Genomic DNA, 5,857 nt, shown 5'->3' with positions numbered 1-5,857 from the left:
TCACTTGTCAATGGAATAAAATATGTAGTTTAAGCAAGAACAGAGAGAAATCTAGCTTAAAAAAGATCATGTTGTCCCATAGAAAAGTGCTAGTATATATACATTCATTGTGAACGAATCAGGGCTCAAGAAATTCAAAAGGATGCCTGCTTATACAAGACTAGTCGGTTAAGGGCTACAAGACTTTAGAAGTTAAAAGCACAAATAACTTTGACAGCAAAGAAAACAAAGAACAAAGAATGAAAGGCTAGGCATCAATGACAAAACTTGGATATGTGTCTGTGGTGATTGGTGTTAAGAGACATACTTGGGCTAGTAAATTCGAGGGGTGCTTCATCACCCGATAACTTGAGTTAACTAACTCGGGATTATCGATTGAAAACTCACAATCAAGAGTAGCTCTATAACAGAACATTTAGCAACCCAAAGAGGTGCTGGACACCACTATCCAAATAAAATTTCAATGTTATATGCCTGTGATTGAATGTGTTAAGGAGAGGCTTGAGTTAGTAAATCTTTAAGAGTGTCTCAACACTTAACAACTTAAACCAACTGGTTTGGGATTGTTGATTGAAAGCTTATGCTAAAGAGCCGCCTTAAGACAAGATTTCGAGCTCAATTGAAATAAAAGAAATATGAAAAAAAAAGAGAAGCAAAGAAAAGAAAGGTTCAAGGATCATGTGCTAAGGTATAGAAAAAGAAGTCTAGTGAAGTTAACCAATTTAGTATTGAAGCAAGCATTTTAATTGAAGAAGTTGGTTAGCCGTGTTCGTTTGCAATAAATTGATGGCTATACAAATGAGGATGACATGTTCAATGAAAGAATTCTTCTCTGGTAAAACATTCAAGTCTTGCATCTTAGATTCTTGTGACAAAGTCTTTTATCTTTTGCTTGAGGACAAGCAACACTTTAAGTTTGGTGTTGTGATGCATTTGCATATTTTCTATATTAGCTAGTTAGTTTAGTTGGTTTTAGTTTAGTTTCACTCAATTTCTCTAAATAAACAATTATTTTTATGAGTTTTGTCTTCATGCACGAGAATACTAAGGACCATGTCGATTGTAGCCAAATTCATGCAAATGATCTAAGGAATACATAAATGCATGAGTATGAATGAATCTTATGAAATTGATTGCATGGATTGGTAAGACTTTGAAGCAATTTCCCTTGTTAATGATAAGTGATGAAACAAGAAAGCATTGAAGCAAGAGTGAAGCAAGCAAGTGGCTAACAGCTCTTTCAAGAATAACAATATGCACGTTGTTAACTTGGGATTCAAGTTGGCAACACCATTGAAACCTTACTTCAGGAAGAGAACAAACAACCTTGCAAGAAAGTGGTCTCCTGTGAGAACTATGCACGTTGCTAACTTGGAGTTACATTGGAGTGCTTGGCAGCAACGCCAAGAAGCAAACTGGGCAAGAAGAAGAGGAGTTGTTGGCGTTGCCAACGCCAGGAACAAGAGTGTGCTTCTAGGCAACGCCAAGCAGCCCTGGAGAGCACATTTGGGCGTTGCCAACTTGGAGAAAGGGTGAGTGTTTGAAGGCAACCCCAAGCAACCCTGGAGTGCATTTTTGGGCGTTGCCAACTTGGGCCAGGAAGGAGCTTCGAGGGCGTTGCCAATGTGGGAAGTATAGGCGTTGTTCAAGGCAACGCTGAGCTAAAAGAACTTGGGCCAGGAAGGAGCTTCGAGGGCGTTGCCAACGTGGGAAGTATAGGCGTTGTTCAAGGCAACGCTGAGCTAGAAGAACTTGGGCCAGGAAGGAGTTTCGAGGACGTTGCCAATGTGCTACTTCATTGGAGTGTTTAGAGGCAACGCCAGGGAGGAAAGCTTGGAAGGCACCAAGCCTTGGATCTCCACCCACGTTGCCAACGCCAGGAAACATAGGCGTGTTCAAGGACAACGCCAAGCAACAAGCATGGAGCCTTGAGGAAGGCTCGAGCACGTTGCCAACGCCAGCTTCCAAAGGCGTATTTGGGGGTAACGTAGCAAGCAAAGCCAAGCAGCCCTGGAGAAGCTCACTCGAGCACGTTGCCAACTTGAGGATGTATTGGCGTGTCCAATGCCAACGCCAGGCAAGAAAGCTTACCCAGGGGAAGAAGCATGCACGTTACCAACGCCAGCTTCCAAAGGCGTGTCCCAAGGCAACGTGACAAGCTATTTTGAGAAGCAATCCCTTCACTCGAGCACGTTGCCAACGCCAGCTTCTAGAGGCGTGTTCCAAGGCAACGTGACAAGCAAAGTTGAAGGCTAGAAAGCAGCCCTGGAGGGGAGCACGAGCACGTTGCCAACGTGCCAACAAGGGGGCGTGTTTGAGGACAACGCCGGCCCCATGTTTCAGCCTTGGGAGGCTTGGCACGTTGCCAACTTGAGAAGAAAGGGGCGTGTTCGGCAACAACTTGGCAGCCTGACCTTACCTTCTTTGAGGAAGCATAACTTGAGCTAGAAAAATCTGATTGAGATGATTCCAAGTGCATTAGAAAGAAGACACTCTGAGCTTTCCAATGATGTATGATAGTCCATATTGAAGCAGAGGATTGATACTCAAATTTTGGGCAACATTAAACATGAATGTAAAGTCTAGAAGAAGGAAAACAAGTTGTTAGCAACAAGTTGGGCTAGCAACGCCCAAGTCTCAAAGCTCACTCCCAGGAAAACACAATGCACGTTGCCAACGTGCATTAAGGCTAGCGTTATTGGCAAAAATGCCAAGCCATTGGGCCAGAAGCATCATGAATGAGCTCCTCCTTCCATGTCTAGCAACACTTTTTCCATTGAGCCAAGAATTCAACAAAGAGAAAGCCCACATTGCTAGCCCAATTGAAGATCTTTGAAGGAGTTTTAGGACTAATATAAATAGAGAAGGAGTTTGTACTTTGAGAGGACTTTTTTGAGACACTTTTTCTATACTTTTAGGGACTTTTACTTACTAGCACTTTTACTTGAAGAACTCTCTTGCATTTTCCGGGAGGACACCGGAAAGCTATTTTGGTTCTTCTTGGAACTTTTCATTTTTGGAGTTTTTAAGCATTTTCTTCTTCTTCTTCATCCTTCTTGACACTTAGTTTAATTTTCATTTTATGGCAATTGTTGTTGAAATTGGAGCTATGATTTACTAAACCCCACTTTCATTAGGGGGAAGAGCTCTGCTTGTTTGAATGCATTGATAAATCATCTTCTCCTTCTCAATTCAAGTGGTTAATCCAAGAGGAAACTCTTGTTCTTCAAAGATTCAATCACCATCGAGAGAGGGGTTAATCTATATGAATTGTGTGGTGAATTTGAGAAATGAACCACATAGTTCAGTTTAGAGTTCATCCTTTCATAATCTTCTTAATTAATACACTTTGGTTGGTATGTGAGATGTAACCTCCCTAAGTTGAGATTCTGGAAATTGTGTGGCTTGGATTAGAAATTGAGCTTCATCTCTTCTCATGAATAATTAGATCACGAGAGTGGTAGTTGGTTATGTTGAGAGAAATTGGATCACCAAGAGATTGGGATTCAATCACCCACTTGCCATGGATCTATACCCATGATTGAGAAGGAATTGATCAACATCAATTCAGAGAATTTGCATATCTGATCCCTAATGATTCTTTCCATCATTAATTCTCAATACTTTTGCTCTTAGTTGTTTGAACACCCATTACCCCATTTCCCTTCTACATTCTTGCAATTTATTATTCTTGTTATCTACATTCTGTCTCTTTATTTCTTGCTCTTTGCTCTTATGCTCTTTAAATTTCTGCAACCTTTAATTCCTTGTAATTTATCTTTGATGTCATTTAAGTTTCTTGCATTTTAAGTTTCAGTTATTTACTTTCATTTTATTTCTATATTCCATTTCTTAAATTCCTTGCCATTTAAATTCCTGCAATTATGTTCAAAAAATCACAATGCTCATAAAATCAAAACCATGTTTGCTTGACTAAATCCATCATTAAACTAAATTTGCTTAATCTACCAATCTCCGTGGGATCGACCTCACTCTTAGTGAGTTTTATTACTCGATACGACCCGGTATACTTACCGGTTATACGTGAAATCTGATTTTTACGTATCAGGGAGGCAACCCAACTTGAGGTAATTCTCTTTTCATAATTTTCTCAATAAAAACTCCGAGTTATCTGTATTTTGAGGAGCTAAGTTTGGTGTTGCACACTGATGAGCGGATAATTTATACGCTTTTTGGCATTGTTTTTAGGTTGTTTTTAGTAAGTTCAAGCTACTTTTAGGGATGTTTTCATTAGTTTTTATGTTAAATTCACATTTCTGGACTTTACTATGAGTTTGTGTGTTTTTCTGTGATTTCAAGTAATTTCTGGCTGAAATTGTGGACTTTACTATGAGTTTGTGTGTTTTTCTGTGATTTCAAGTAATTTCTGGCTGAAATTGAGGGACTTGAGCAAAACTCTGAAAAAGGCTGACAAAAGGACTGCTGATGGTGTTGGAATCTGACCTCCCTGCACTCGAAATGGATTTTCTGAAGCTACAGAACTCCAAATGGCGCGATCTTAACGGCGTTGGAAGGTAGACATCCAGAGCTTTCCAGCAATATATAATAGTCCATACTTTATTCGGAAATTGACGACGTAACTTGGCGTTGAACGCCAAGTACATGCTGCTGTCTGGAGTTAAACGCCAGAAACACGTCATGATCCGGAGTTGAACGCCCAAAACACGTTATAATTTGACGTTCAACTCCAAGAAATGCCTCAGCTCGTGGATAGATCAAGCTCAGCCCAAGCACACACCAAGTGGGCCCCAGAAGTGGATTTATGCATCAATTACCTACTCATGTAAACCCTAGAAGCTAGTCTAGTATATATAGGACATTTAACTATTGTATTAGACATCTTTTGACAGTTTAATCTTTGACTGTTTTAGTCTTTGATCATTCGGTCTTTTGATCATTTAGGGGGCTGGCCATTCGGCCATGCCTGAACCTTTCACTTATGTATTTTCAACAGTGGAGTTTCTGCACACCATAGATTAAGGGTGTGGAGCTCTGCTGTACCTCAAGTTTCAATACAATTACTATTACTTTTCATTCAATTCTCTCTTATTCTTATTCCAAGATATACGTTGCACTTCAACTTGATGAATGTGATGATCCGTGACACTCATAATCATTCTCACCTATTCCAAGATAGATGGCGGCATTCATGGGGATCCGGAAGGTCTAACCTTGTCTGTGGTATTCCGAGTTGGATCCTGGGAATTCGAAAAGTCTAACCTTGTCTGTGGTATTCCGAGTAGGATTCCGGTATTGAATGACTGTGACGAGCTTCAAACTCCTGAAGGCTGGGCGTTAGTGACAAACGCAAAAGAATCAACGGATTCTACTCCAACCTGATTGAGAACCGACAGATGATTAGCCGTGCTGTGACAGAGCATTTGGACCATTTTCACTGAGAGGATGGGATGTAGCCATCAACCAAGGGTGATGCCTCCAGACGATTAGCCGTGCAGTGACAGCGCATAGGACCATTTTCCCGAGAGGATTAAAAGTAGCCATTGATGATGGTGATGTCCTACATACAGCTTGCCATGGAAAGGAGTAAGAAGGATTGGATGAAAGTAATACGAACGTAGAGATTCGAAAGGATTACAGCATCTCCATACACCTATCTGAAATTCTCACTATTGATTTACATAAGTATTTCTATCCCTTTTTATTTTCTATTTATTATTAACTATTTGAAAATCCATAAACCAATTTTAATCTGCCTAACTGAGATTTACAAGGTGACCATAGCTTGCTTCATGCCAACAATCTCTGTGGGATCGACCCTTACTCGCGTAAGGTTTATTACTTGGACGACCCAGTGCACTTGCTGGTTAATTGAACG

Source organism: Arachis duranensis, chromosome 3 (genome assembly GCF_000817695.3).
Source record: "Arachis duranensis cultivar V14167 chromosome 3, aradu.V14167.gnm2.J7QH, whole genome shotgun sequence".
Lineage (NCBI taxonomy): Eukaryota > Viridiplantae > Streptophyta > Magnoliopsida > Fabales > Fabaceae > Arachis > Arachis duranensis.
Note: the sequence above shows the minus strand (reverse complement) of the source record.